General features: G+C 41.6%; 1 long non-coding RNA gene across 2 annotated transcripts; it reads right to left on the reverse strand.

The window, feature by feature from the left end:
- Positions 1 to 13,333: 13,333 nt before the first annotated feature.
- LOC130683161 (uncharacterized) lies at positions 13,334 to 15,393 on the reverse strand. 2 transcript variants are annotated; one of them, XR_008996773.1, is made up of 3 exons: positions 15,203 to 15,393; positions 14,231 to 14,387; positions 13,334 to 13,519 (listed from the first exon to the last, which is right to left on the reverse strand). It is a non-coding gene; the product is annotated as an uncharacterized LOC130683161 (long non-coding RNA). The 2 variants fall into 2 exon arrangements; XR_008996774.1 differs by having other exon boundaries at positions 13,334 to 13,522.
- Positions 15,394 to 15,596: the final 203 nt, after the last annotated feature.

A 15,596-nucleotide genomic window follows, 5' to 3' on the forward strand; every position in this document is an offset into this window, starting at 1 on the left:
ATATATGGAAACAAACGACAAAAACAAACAAATCCCAACTACTGTGGGATACAGCAAAAACACTCTTAAGAGGAAAGTATATAGCAATCCAGGCATATTTAAAGAAGGAAGAACAACCCCAAATGAATGGTCTAATGTCACAATTACCGAAATTGGAAAAAGAAGAACAAATGAGGCCTAAGGTCAGCAGAAGGAGGGACATAATAAAGATCAGAGAAGAAATAAATAAAATTGAGAAGAATAAAACAACAGAAAAAATCAATGAAACCAAGAGCTGGTTCTTCGAGAAAATAAACAAAATAGATAAGCCTCTAGTCAGACTTATTAAGAGAAAAAGAGAATCAATGCACATCAACAGAACCAGAAACAAGAAAGAAAACATCACGACGGACCCAACACAAATACAAAGAATTATTAGAGACTACTATGAAAACCTATGTGCTAAGAAGCTGGAAAACTTAGAAGAAATGGACAACTTCCTAGAAAAATTCAACCTTCCAAGACTGACCAAGGAAGAAACACAAAATCTAAACAAACAAATTACCAGCAAAGAAATTGAAGCGGTAATCAAAAAACTACCCAAGAACAAAACCCCAGGCCAGATGGATTTTCCCTCGGAATTTTATCACACATACAGAGACGATATAATACCCATTCTCCTTAAAGTTTTCCAAAAAATAGAAGAGGAGGGAATACTCCCAAACTCATTCTATGAAGCCAACATCACCCTAATACCAAAACCAGGCAAAGACCCCACCAAAAAAGAAAATTACAGACCAATATCCCTAATGAATGTAGATGCAAAAATACTTAATAAAATATTAGCAAACTGAATTCCAAAATACATCAAAAGGATCATATACCACGACCAAGTGTGATTCATCCCAAGGATGCAAGGATGGTAAATCCATCAACCTCATCCACCACATAAACAAAAAGAAAGACAAAAACCACATGATCATCTCCATAGATACTGAAAAACATTTGACAAAATTCAACATCCATTCATGATAAAAACTCTCAACAAAATGGGTATAGAGGGCAATAACTCAACATAATAAAGGCCATATATGATAAACCCACAGCCAACATCATACTGAACAGCGAAGAGCTGAAAGCTTTTCCTCTGAGATCGGGAACAAGACAGGGATGCCCACTCTCCTCACTGTTATTCAACATAGTACTGCAGGTCCTAGCCACAGCAATTACACAAAACAAAGAAATACAAGAAATCCAGGTTGGTAAAGAAGAAGTTAAACGGTTACTATTTGCAGATGACATGATACTGTACATAAAAAACCCTAAAGACTCCACTCCAAAACTACTAGAATTGATATCGGAGTACAGCAAAGTTGCAGGATACAAAATTAACACACAGAAATCTGTGGCTTTCCTATACACTAACAATGAACCAATAGAAAGAGAAATCAGGAAAACAATTCCATTCACAATTGCATCAAAAAGAATAAAATACCTAGGAATAAACCTAACCAAAGAAGTGAAAGACCTATCTATACCCTGAAAACTATAAGACACTCTTAAGAGTAATTAAAGAGGACACTAACAAATGGAAACTCATCCCATGCTCTTGGCTAGGAAGAATTAATATCATTAAAATGGCCATCCTGCCCAAAGTAATATACAGATTTGATGCAATCTCTATCAAATTACCAACAACATTCTTCAACGAACTGAAACAAATAGTTCAAAAATTCATATGGAAACACCAAATACCCCAAATAGCCAAAGCAATCCTGAGATAGAAGAATAAAGTGGGGGTTTCTCACTCCCCAACTTCAAGCTCTACTACAAAGCCACAGTAATCAAGACAATTTGGTACTGGCACAAGAACAGAGCCACAGACCAGTGGAACAGATTAGAGATGACAGACATTAATCCAAACATATATGGTCAATTGATATTCGATAAAGGAGCCATGGACATACAATGGGGAAATGACAGTCTCTTCAACAGATGGTGCTGGCAAAACTGGACAGCTACATGTAAGAGAATGAAACTGGATTACTGTCTAACCCCATACACAAAAGTAAATTTAAAATGGATCAAAGACCTGAATGTAAGTCATGGAACCATAAAACTCTTAGAAAAAAACATAGGCAAAAATCTCTTGGACATAAACATTAGCGACTTCTTAAAGAACATATCTCCCCAGGCAAGGAAAACAAAAGCAAAAATGAACAAGTGGGACTATATCAAGCTGAAAAACTTCTGTACAGCAAAGGAGACCATCAATAGAACAAAAAGGTATCCTACAGTATGGGAGAATATATTTGTAAATGACAGATCCAATAAAGGCTTGACATCCAAAATATATAAAGAGCTCACGCATCTCAACAAACAAAAAAGCAAACAATCCAATTAAAAAATGGGCAGAGGAGCTGAACAGACACTTCTCTGAAGAAGAAATTCATATGGCCAACAGACACATGAAAATATGCTCCACATTGCTAGTCATCAGAGAAATGCAAATTAAAACCACAATGAGATATCACTTCACACCAGTAAGGATAGCTACCACCCAAAAGACAAGGAACAACAAATGTTGGCGAGATTTTGGAGAAAGGGGAACCCTCCTACACTCCTGGTGGGAATGAAAATTAGTTCAACCATTGTGGAAAGCAGTATGGAGGTTCCTCAAAATGCTCAAAATAGAAATACCATATGACCCAGGAATTCCACTTCTAGGAATTTACCCTAAGGATGCAGCACTCCAGTTTGAAAAAGACAGATGCACCCCTATGTTTATCGCAGCACTATTTACAATAGCCAAAAAATGGAAGCAACCTAAGTGTCCATTGGTAGATGAATGGATAAAGAAGAGGTGGTACATATACACAATGGAATATTATTCAGCCATAAGAAGAAAACAAGGAGAGGGGCGGAAGATGGCGGCGTGAGTAGAGCAGCGGAAATCTCCTCCCAAAACCACATATATCTATGAAAATATAACAAAGACAACCCTTCCTAGAATAAAGACCAGAGAACACAGGACAATATCCAGACCACATCCACACCTGCGAGAACACAGTGCCTCGCAAAGGGGGTAAGATACAAGCACCAGGCCGGCGGGAGCCGAGCGCCCATGCCCCCAGCTCCCGGCGGGAGAAGAATAGGCAGAGCGGGAGGGAGACGAAGCCCAGGGCTGCCGAACACCCAGCCCCAGCCATCCGGGCCAGAGTGCAGACACAGTTCGTGCCCAGGGGGCCCTGGATGCTAAGTAAACAGGGCAGCAAGAACAGTGAGCGGGAACCGGAGGCCGGGTGCCGGAGTACATAAGAAAAGCGCGAGACCTTTTTTTTTTTTTCCTGTTTTGTGTTGGGGAGCGCTTTTTGGAAGTCTTAAGGGATAGGGCCCCCAATACTAGGGAAACAGGGCAGCAAGAACAGTGAGTGGGCACCGATGGCCTGGCGCAGGAGGACACCAGAAAAACGCAAGACCATTTTTTTTTTTTTTTTTTTTGCTGCTTTGTTCTGGCGTGCACTTTTTGGAAGTCTTAAAGGGATAGGGTCCCCAATACTAGGGAAACAGGGCAGCAAGACCGGTGAGCAGAGGTCTGAGGCTGGCGCCGGAGAATAAAGAAAAACGAGCGGGCACTTTTTTTTTTTTTTCATTTAATTTAAACTTTTGTGTGTGTGTGTGTGTGTGTGTGTGTGGTCGTTTTGTGTTGGCGGGAGCTTTTTGGAAGTCTTAAAGGGGCAGGGTGGGACACTTAATCCAGAGGTAGGGAATCCGGGGATCTCTGGGCACACAAACCCCTGGGCTGCAGGGAGCAGGGAGGCCCCTTACAGAGATAAATAGCCTCCAGGCCGCTCCCCCTCCAACGCGACTCCACCACTTTGGAGCAGAGGCCCGAACCAGGCCACGCCCACAGCAACAGCGGAGATAAACTCCATAGCCGCCTGGAAGGAAACAGAAACCCTGTCTGCGCGCAGCTGCCCAGCACAAGCCACTAGAGGTCGCTGTTCTCCCACGAGAGGAGGGCCAAAAACCAACAAGAAGGGAAGTTCTTCCAGCCGTCACTCGTCCCAGCTCTGCAAACTATTCCTATCACCATGAAAAGGCAAAGCTACAGGCAGACAAAGATCACAGAGACAACACCAGAGAAGGAGACAGACCTAACCAGTCTTCCTGAAAAAGAATTCAAAATAAGAATCATAAACATGCTGACAGAGATTCAGAGAAATACGCAAGAGAAATGGGATGAAGTCCGGAGGGAGATCACAGATGGCAGAAAGGAGATTACAGAAATGAAACAAACTCTGGAAGGGTTTATAAGCAGAATGGATAGGATGCAAGAGGCCATTGATGGAATTGAAAACAGAGAACAGGAATGCATAGAAGCTGACATAGAGAGAGATAAAAAGATCTCCAGGAATGAAACAACGTTAAGAGAACTGTGTGACCAATCCAAAAGGAACAATATCCATATTATAGGGGTTCCAGAAGAAGAAGAGAGAGGAACAGAGATGGAAAGCATCTTAGAAGAAATAATTGCTGAAAACTTCCCCAAACTGGGGGAGAAAATAATCGAACAGACCACGGAAATACACAGAACCCCCAACAGAAAGGATCCAAGAAGGACAACACCAAGACACATAATAATTAAAATGGCAAAGATCAAGGACAAAGAAAGAGTTTTAAAGGCAGCTAGAGAGAAAAAGGTCACCTATAAAGGAAAACCCATCAGGCTAACATCAGACTTCTCGACAGAAACCCTACAGGCCAGAAGAGAATGGCATGATATATTTAATGCAATGAAACAGAAGGGCCTTGAACCAAGGATACTGTATCCAGCACGACTATCATTCAAATATGATGGTGGGATTAAACAATTCCCAGACAAACAAAAGCTGAGGGAATTTGCTTCCCACAAACCACCTCTACAGGACATCTTACAGGGACTGCTCTAGATGGGAGCACTCCTAGAAAGATCACAGCACAAAACACCCAACATATGAAGAATCGAGGGAGGAGGAATAAGAAGGGAGAGAAGAAAAGAATCTCCAGACAGTGTATATAACAGCTCAATAAGTGAGCTAAGTTAGGCAGTAAGATACTAAAGAGGCTAACCTTGAACCTTTGGTAACCACAAATTTAAAGCCTGCAATGGCAATAAGTACATATCTTTCAATAGTCAACCTAAATGTTAATGGGCTGAATGCACCAATCAAAAGACACAGAGTAACAGAATGGATAAAAAAGCAAGACCCATCTATATGCTGCTTACAAGAAACTCACCTCAAACCCAAAGACATGTACAGACTAAAAGTCAAGGGATGGAAAAACATATTTCAAGCAAACAACAGCGAGAAGAAAGCAGGGGTTGCAGTACTAATATCAGACAAAATAGACTTCAAAATAAAGAAGGTAACAAGAGATAAATAAGGACACTACATAATGATAAAGGGCTCAGTCTAACAAGAGGATATAACCATTCTAAATATATATGCACCCAACACAGGAGCACCAGCATATGTGAAACAAATACTAACAGAACTAAAGGGGGAAATAGACTGCAATGCATTCATTCTAGGAGACTTCAACACACCACTCACCACAAAGGACAGATCCACCAGGCAGAAATTAAGTAAGGACACAGAAGCACTGAACAACACAGGAGAGCAGATGGACCTAATAGACATCTATAGAACTCTACATCCAAAAGCAACAGGATATACATTCTTCTCAAGTGCACATGGAACATTCTCCAGAATACAACACATACTAGGTCACAAAAAGAGCCTCAGAAAATTCCAAAAGATTGAAATCCTAAAAACCAACTTTTCAGACCACAAAGGCATAAAACTAGAAATAAACTGTACAAAGAAAGCAAAGAGGCTCACAAACTCATGGAGGCTTAACAACACGCTCCTAAATAATCAAATCAATGGGACAGATCAATGACCAAATCAAAATGGAGATCCAGCAATATATAGAAACAAATGACAACAACAACACTAAGCCCCAACTTCTGTGGGACGCAGCAAAAGCAGTCTTAAGAGGAAAGTATATAGCAATCCAAGCATATTTAAAAAAGGAAGAACAATCCCAAATGAATGATCAAATGTCACAATCATCGAAATTGGAAAAAGAAGAACAAATGAGGCCTAAGGTCAGCAGAAGGAGGGACATAATAAAGATCAGAGAAGAAATAAATAAAATTGAGAAGAATAAAACAATAGCAAAAATCAATGAAACCAAGAGCTGACTCTTCGAGAAAATAAAAAAAATAGATAAGCCTCTAGCCAGACTTATTAAGAAGAAAAGAGAGTCAATACAAATCAACAGTATCAGAAACGAGAAAGGAAAAATCACGACAGACCCAACACAAATACAAAGAATTATTAGAGAATACTATGAACACCTATATGCTAACAAGTTGGGAAACCTAGGAGAAATGGACAACTTCCTAGAAAAATACAACCTTCCACGATTGACCCAGAAAGAAACAAAAAATCTAAACAGACCAATTACCAGCAACGAAATTGAAGCGGTAATCAAAAAATTACCAAAGAACATAACCCCCGGGCCAGATGGATTTAACTCAGAATTTTATCAGACATACAGGGAAGACATAATACCCATTCTCCTTAGAGTTTTCCAAAAAATAGAGGAGGAGGGGATACTTCCAAACTCATTCTATGAAGCTAACATCACCCTAATACCAAAACCAGGCAAAGACCCCACCAAAAAAGAAAACTACAGACCAATATCCCTGATGAACGTAGATGCAAAACTACTCAACAAAATATTAGCAAACCGAATTCAAAAATACATCAAAAGGATCATACATCATGACCAAGTGGGATTTATCCCAGGGATGCAAGGATGTTACAACATTCGAAAGTCCATCAACATCATCCACCACATCAACAAAAAGAAAGACAAAAACCACATGATCATCTCCATGGATGCTGAAAAAGCATTTGACAAAGTTCAACATCCATTCATGATAAAAACTCTCAGCAAAATAGGAATAGAGGGCAAGTACCTCAACATAATAAATGCCATCTATGATAAACCCACAGCCAACATTATATTGAACAGCGAGAAGCTGAAAGCATTTCCTCTGAGATCGGGAACTAGACAGAGATGCCCACTCTCCCCACTGATATTTAACATAGTACTGGAGTTCCTAGCCACGGCAATCAGACAAAACAAAGAAATACAAGGAATCCAGATTGGTAAAGAAGAAGTTAAACTGTCACTATTTGCAGATGACATGATACTGTACATAAAAAACCCTAAAGACTCCACCCCAGAACTAGTAGAACTGATATCGGAATACAGCAAAGTTACAGGACACAAAATCAACACACAGAAATCTGTGGCTTTCCTATATACTAACAATGAACCAACAGAAAGAGAAATCAGGAAAACAACTCCATTCACAATTGCATCAAAAAAAATAAAATACCTAGGAATAAACCTAACCAAGGAAGTGAAAGACTTATACTCTGAAAACTACAAGTCACTCTTAAGAGAAATTAAAGGGGACACTAACAGATGGAAACTCATCCCATGCTCGTGGCTAGGAAGAATTAATATCGTCAAAATGGCCATCCTGCCCAAAGCAATATACAGATTTGATGCAATCCCTATGAAACTACCAGCAACATTCTTCAATGAACTGGAACAAATAATTCAAAAATTCATATGGAAACACCAAAGAACCAGAATAGCCAAAGCAATCCTGAGAAAGAAGAATAAAGTAGGGGGTTCTCACTCCCCAACTTCAAGCTCTACTATAAAGCCATAGTAATCAAGACAATTTGGTACTGGCACAAGAGCAGAGCCACAGACCAATGGAACAGACGAGACAATCCAGACATTAACCCAGACATATATGGTCAATTAATATTTGATAAAGGAGCCATGGACATACAATGGCGAAATGACAGTATCTTCAACAGATGGTGCTGGCAAAACTGGACAGCTACATGTAGGAGAATGAAACAGGACCATTGTCTAACCCCATATACAAAAGTAAACTCAAAATGGATCAAAAACCTGAATGTAAGTCATGAAACCATTAAACTCTTGGAAGAAAACATAGGCAAAAACCTCTTAGACATAAACATGAGTGACCTCTTCTTGAACATATCTCCCCGGGCAAGGAAAACAACAGCAAAAATGAACAAGTGGGACTATATTAAGCTAAAAAGCTTCTGTACAGCAAAAGACACCATCAATAGAATAAAAAGGAACCCTACAGTATGGAAGAATATATTTGAAAATGACACATCCGATAAAGGCTTGATGTGCAGAATATATAAGGAGCTCACACGCCTCAACAAACAAAAAACAAATAACCCAATTAAAAAATGGGCAGAGGAACTGAACAGACGGTTCTCCAAAAAAGAAATACAGATGGCCAACAGACACATGAAAAGATGCTCCACATCACTAATTATCAGAGAAATGCAAATTAAAACTACAATGAGGTATCACCTCACACCAGTAAGGATGACTGCCATCCAAAAGACAAACAACAACAAATGTTGGCGAGGCTGTGGAGAAAGAGGAACCCTTCTACACTGCTGGTGGGAATGTAAGTTAGTTCAACCATTGTGGAAAGCAGTATGGAGGTACATCAAAATGCTCAAAACAGACCTACCATTTGACCCAGGAATTGCACTCCTAGGAATTTACCTTAAGAATGCAGCAATCAAGTATGAGAAAGATCAGTGCACCCCTATGTTTATCACAGCACTATTTACAATAGCCAAGAATTGGAAGCTACCTAAATGTCCATTTACAGATGAATGGATAAAGAAGATGTGGTACATATACACAATGGAATACTACTCAGCCATAAGAAAAGGGCAAATCCAACCATTTGCAGCAACATGGATGGAGCTGGAGGGTATTATGCTCAGTGAAACAAGCCAAGCAGAGAAAGAGAAATACCAAATGATTTCACTCATCTGTGGAATATAAGAACAAAGGAAAAACTGAAGGAACAAAACAGCAGCAGAATCACAGAACTCAAGAATGGACTAACAGGTTCCAAAGGGAAAGGGACTGGGGAGGATGGGTGGGTAGGGATGGATAAGGGTGGGGGAGAAGTAGGGGGTATTAAGATTAGCATGCATGGGGGGGTAGGAAAAAGGCAGGGCTGTACAACACAGAGAAGGCAAGTAGGGATTCTAGAACATTTTGCTATGCTGATGGACAGTGACTGTAAAGGGGTTTATAGGGGGGACCTGGTATAGGGGAGAGCCTAGTAAACATAATATTCATCATGTAAGTGTAGATTAGTGATACCAAAAAAAAAAAGAAGGGCAGTTCCTGTGTGCTAACCTCCAATGAGTTCTACACAAGAGTATAAAGGGCATATAAAAGTGTAGGCAAAGGGTCTGTTTGTGTTTATACAGAGGATCAAAGCCTAATTGGGCTACCCCGAGAATGAACTAAGATACGATATGAAGAAGAACTTCCAACATCAGCACTCTCTGGAAGACTCATTCCAGAAGATGATCATCAAAAAACCCCAAAAATGATCCACGCACTGCTACAGCTATAAATGCACTCATCCCACCAGCTCCTGGACTTGCCATGGGAATGAGGAAGGAGATATCTAAGCTGGCCTGTGCATACAGTAAAACAACAAATTTGACTGGATCTATACTGTTGGAACTCAATCAAGAATTAGGAGAAGTGCAAATTGTAGCACTCCAAAATTGTACAAGTACAGACTATTTACTGTTAAAAAACATAAAGAATGTGAACATTCCCCAGGAATGGGTTGTTTTAATTTGTCTGATTTCTCTCAGACTGTTCAAGTTCAGTTGGACAATATCCACCATATCATAGATAAGTTTTCACAAATGCCTAAGGTGCCTAACTGGTTTTCTTGGTTTCACTGGAGATGGCTGGTAATTACAGGTATGCTTTGGTTATGTAACTATACTCCTATTATGTTAATGTGTGTGTGCAATTTAAGTAGTAGCTTAAAATCTATACATGCTGAAGTTACTCTACAAGAAGATATGTCAAAGAAATAATCAATCTTCCCATGTTTTCTGCCACCTGCTACTTCTATAGCTTTTCTTCTTCCTTCCTAATTACAACCCTTAAATAGAATTCGTGCCTCATATCAAATTTACCGAGTATCATAATTCTTCCAAGTGGTAAAGATACCTCAAGCAAATGCTGGGCATAGAAGCTACAGGGCATAAATATGCAAAGAAATAAAAAGCTAACCATTTCAAACAATAAGGCTTCTCTCTCACTTACCAACTTTACATTTCCCTGTATGGTCCTGGAAGATGACTGGTTAGCCAGAGACGGGTAAGATTCCTCAAGGGAGGAACAACCTAAGACAGGCACAGTCGCAGGGGGGTCATCAGGTGAGAAATTGGGGATCAACAGAGGTGAGGCTTAGAACCTCACCCCCCTGTTCTGAGAGAAATCTTCTGCATACGTGGATGTTTTATTGCCCTTGTCTAGCTTGGATTAACACATAGTCTACAGGCACACACCTGATCATCTACATTTGCTCTCTTACAACACTAAACTTTGTTTTCTACCTTTATCTTGTATCTACCTACCACTTCAGCATTTTATTAAAAATAATAATAATAAAGAGAGAAATGTGGTATCCACATATAAATCAAGTATAAAAATCAAATGAGTATTCATATTTGAACTGACTGTTTATAGTTCATAATGCTTGAGCAAATCCGAAGGTTTCTGTGATGGCTGCCCTTGTACTGTTCACCATGTAACTTATTCACTATGTAAGAATTTGTTCTCCATGTAAGAACTTGTTTGTTATGCCTCAGAAGATTGGAGACTGATGAAAATAAGGCTTGGGGTGGATTAATGATTGTGCATTGAGCATTGACTCCCCTATACAGAAGTTTATTGTTGTTAACAACCATTTGATCAACAAATATGAGAGATGCCCTCACAAAAAAAAAAAGTATACACTTCGAATGGTAAAATAATAAGTAACCAGGATGTAATGAATATAGTCAAGATATTGTAACAGCTTGGTATGGTGATAGCTGGTACCTAGAATTGTCATGTATATAAATGTTGAATCACTATGTTGTACACCTGAAACTAATGTAATGTAATACCGTATGTCAACTACCCTTCAATAAAAAAAAAATAATTATCTAAAAAAATAAAAAAATAAAAAATAAATTAAAAAAATAAAAAAATAAAAAAAAGAAGAAGAAAACAATCCTACCATTTGCAACAACATGGATGAAGCTAGAGGGTATTATGCTCAGTGAAATAAGCCAAGCAGAGAAAGACAAATACCAAATGATTTCACTCATATGTGGAGTATAAGAACAAAAGAAAAACTGAAGGAACAAAACTGCAGCAGAATCACAGAACCCAAGAATGGTCTAACAGTTACCAAAGGGAAAGGTACTGGGGAGAATGGGTGGGAAGGGAGGTATAAGGGCAGGGAAGAAGAAAGGGGGTGTTATGATTAGCATGTATAATGTGGAAGGGGGAAAGGGAGGGCTGTGCAACACAGAGAAGACAAGTAGGATTCTACAACATCTTACTATGCTGGATGGACAGTGACTGTAATGGCGTTTGTGGAGGGGACTTGGGGTAGGGGAGAGCCTAGTGAACATAATGTTCTTCATGTAATTGTAGATTAATGATAACAAAATAAAAAATAAATAAATGAATAAATAGATAGATAATAAATAAATAAATAAGCCAGAGGCAAAGGCCAGATAGAGTCTGAGGAGAGTGTGTGTCTCCTTGTGATGACCACATCAAAGCTTGTTCAGAGAATAGTATTTAATCAGACATTTTTCCAGAGTGCCTAAAATGGGCAGTCTGATCTACACACTCACTGTATCGGAGGTGATGCTCCAGGCTTGAGGTAATGAGGATTTCTCTGTCTTGTCAGTGTCTGGGAAGTAGGCTGAGGTAAATGAAGGAAATGCTGTTTGAAACAGGGTCAGACAGATGGACTACGAAGGTCAGATCAGGCCTCATGTTCTGTGATGAGATAAGCAATTTTTACATGTTTCTCTGTTTATCTTTCTCAGGACCAAACACAGCCCCTCTTGTCCCCACAGGCCCAGTCTCTGGAGTCAGCCCTTCCAAGGTGGAGGGGGCCAAGGTGCTGCACTCGGTGTTTGGTAACATGTCCCTCTTAAGCAGCAGGCTTGTGTCTGAACTGGGGCTTCCAGAAAACCATTTGTGTGACAAATAAGTGGACATCCCTCCACCCTGAACATTGTCCCCAGTGCTTAGGATGTGGTGAGGTGCAGCCCAGGCAGAGAGGCACCCTGCATTAAGGAGTGGATAACTTAGTGGAAATCCTAAGAATTAATCAGAGAGACATCTTTCTGACTGGAGAGTTCGAGAAGACATTCTTGGAACTAGGAACATCCTCATGTCAGCCCTTGCACCCACTTACCTTTCATGCCCAGGTGGACCTGACCATAACATTTGCTTAAACACATTTGTAACCATAGTCGAATAATTCAGGAGCAGGAAAACGGATGCACTTTAACAAAATCACTTGTCGTTCACAGTGGGGTGACTTCTGAGGAAGACAGACTTGGATGGTATCTCTTTATGCTTTTCGGGTCCCTTCCAGACCCCATCATAAAACCCCAGCATTAAAACCTTCACAGCACAAGAAACGCTGCCTTGAAATTACCACCGACTTGAATTCTGTTCAATAGAACCCTCTCTCTGATCTCACCGGCGTCTCAGGAAAGGCAAATGATTCCTGTCTTAGATCTTTTTATTGCTCCATCCTCTGCCAACTCAAGTGGTTAGAGGCAATTCTAACTCTTTTTGTCCTATTGTTACAGTAGGTCTGGGAACACACTTAGAAATGCATCATGAGCATCAAATCCCACATTTTCGAAGCTCTTCTTTTAATAGAAAACAAGGCACCTCTCTTCCCTCTTTGTAGGAGAGTTTGCAGTTTGGGCAGTGCTGACGGGCTTGCATGCAGATCCTAACTCCACATGTCCATCCGGAGCTCTGCAGACAGCTGGCAGGGCAAAACTGGAACTGGGTGGGTGCCCTCAGTAAGCAGGGGTGGGGTGTGGAGGGGCAAAGCTGTGGTAGTATGGGGTCAGGAAGGAGTACCCCATCCTCCTGCCACTCGTCAACTGGCCAAACTCTCTTGCATTGGCCACCAACCACCATATGAACATGGTTTCTATTTATCAAACCCAAAGTGACTTTTGCTTTGTTATTTTTAATATAAAGGAAACAAAAAGTGTGGAAGAGAAAACATAGTAAGTCAGGAAATCGGCCAGGCAATTCTCCAGTAGTGTCTCAGTTTCATTATCACGGGCTCTCTTAAAAAAAAAAGCATACTGGTAGTTTTTCGTTTGTCCAATCGCAGACAGAGACTGAAGATTTCAGCAATGTCAGCACAGGCAGGTGGGGTTCACCCATGGACAGAACCCCTGTTTCTTCAGACTGTAAACCACTTACATTCAAGGCCTCTGAAGCAGACGGGAAGTAGACAGGGCTTGGGCATCACTGTATTTTTCTCCTCAGCAGAAAGTCATAAAATAAGAGTAACTGGGAGTTAGACATGGAAGGCACATAATTTACTACAAGGGCTCGACTGCCATCACAGCAGGAAATGACAGAGTTTGGCCAAGGGGCACCCACTGTACCCGACCTCACTCATTATTTCACCAGGGGCCCAGCCAGGTAAGAAAGTAGGCCAGCCACATTTTTGACGCAGAGAACCGTCACTTTGGAAATGGTGAGTGTGCATTACATAGCCAGTTTTCATGCATTTTACCTGCCTATTCATTCTGATGCTCATCTAGAGCCCCCTGTTTCCTTAGTGACTTCTCCCCCTTTTCCCTGCCTTTGTGTGTTATCAGTTAACTTGCTGTTAAAAATGTTTTAGGAGAAAATTATAATTTATAACAATGTGTCTTCTTTAACAATAACCTGACCGTTATTGTTATTCTTTCTCCAGTTAAAAGGGAACTGTGTAGCGCTGATGAAGTACAAAGCATGTTGATGATACCCTCAGGAGGTCAGCGGGGGTTAACAGAGCCACATGCCGAGGACCCAGCCGGATGGCTCAGGACCCCTCTGCCAGTGTCACTCATGAGCCATGTGGGGCTCCTTCAGCCCTGGTGGGAGACAGAGACAGGAGAGGGGCCCCAGTACAGCCTCAGGACTGTTTGTATTTGAATCTTGGAAGCCTGAATGTCACAGGAGGTCCCCCACTGAATGTTACCTGGAAATATTTGGCTGCCACAAAATTCATTATCCAGCTCGCTTGCTCTCCAGATGGCTCACCCTCTGCACACACTTGCTCCACGGAGCTGCAGGGGATGGATGGGGTCACAGGGAAGCTCGAGCACGAGCCTCCGATGTACATGAATGCTCTGTCCCTAATGAACAAAGTAGATAAATGCAGAGCTTTCCAGGAGGCTGACGGCTGCACCAGGGGTCCCTTTTCACAGGGCCTGAATCTGAGTGTGTGGGCCCCATTTTGGAAGCATCGATCACTAGCTCCTGGAGTCACTGAGAATATGGCTGAGGCACACCCAGCTTTCCCACATGCTACACATGTGATTGTCGTACGGTAGTTTCTGTCACTTGGTGCTGAGTGACCATCATTGGTTTCTCGGGACATTTGTTCCTGAGTTATCAGTCCAAGGCAAACAGAAGGAAATGAACATGATTAAACATAGCAAGTCAAACTGCAGAATGAACATTTGATGAAAGTGACAAGTAGGGACAATTGTCCAGAGGGATTTCCCAGAGAGGAGGGCTGCCTCCTCTCAGGCTGGGGATAAATATGAACAACGCCTCCAATCAAACAAATGTCCATCCTCTCAGCATGTGGGCAGCCTTGGGACAGACAACTGATCAAACTCTTCCATGATGGCCCGTCTTCTATGAGGGGCAACTATTCTAGCTTTGTAATGGAGGGATGTCTGGGTTGACTACTCTGGCTGATAAAATTATACTTGCAAACAGGGCCATAGGGGAGGTGAGGAGGACTTCCACTGCCTTAACTGGGCAGCACCCCTCCTCAGGGCTGCTGCTGAGCCCACCCACTGAAGACCACAGGTCAGACTGACATGGGTATGCAGGCTATGCCTTGAGCCCTGTGCACAGAACTGGGTGGAGATCCAGTGATATGCCAGTGCCTGGCTGTACCCATTGGGAAGCCCTGGTATGTGCTGAGGGGCCCCCATACCTGGTAAAGCCCCTGCAGCTGCAACTTGAGCACTACCGCTGTTTGCCATGGCTGCCCTACAGCTCTAAGAGGCCGCTGTGCCAACCCTTCTTCCAGAGAGGTGGTCCTCCGTGTCTGCTAATGGCTCCTTCTGGCCCCAGGAGTCACCCTGCCTCCCTTCCACCCAGGGGTTTCCCATTTGCAGGGCCCCAAGGCTGCTGCTGTTCATGAAGGAAATGACACTGCTCAACATCTGAAACAATACTGTGTGTGTTATTTGCATAAGTCTGCCATGACTGTGCCAGTTTCCCTGAGGAAAACAGTGAGCTGATTTGTAAGGGGATTTTGGCAGGCAGAGATTGGTGGATTTCAGTGGCAGACACAGCTAGGAGTTGGTTGGCCTTCTGGCTATGAA

Source organism: Manis pentadactyla, chromosome 3, assembly GCF_030020395.1.
Source record: "Manis pentadactyla isolate mManPen7 chromosome 3, mManPen7.hap1, whole genome shotgun sequence".
Lineage (NCBI taxonomy): Eukaryota > Metazoa > Chordata > Mammalia > Pholidota > Manidae > Manis > Manis pentadactyla.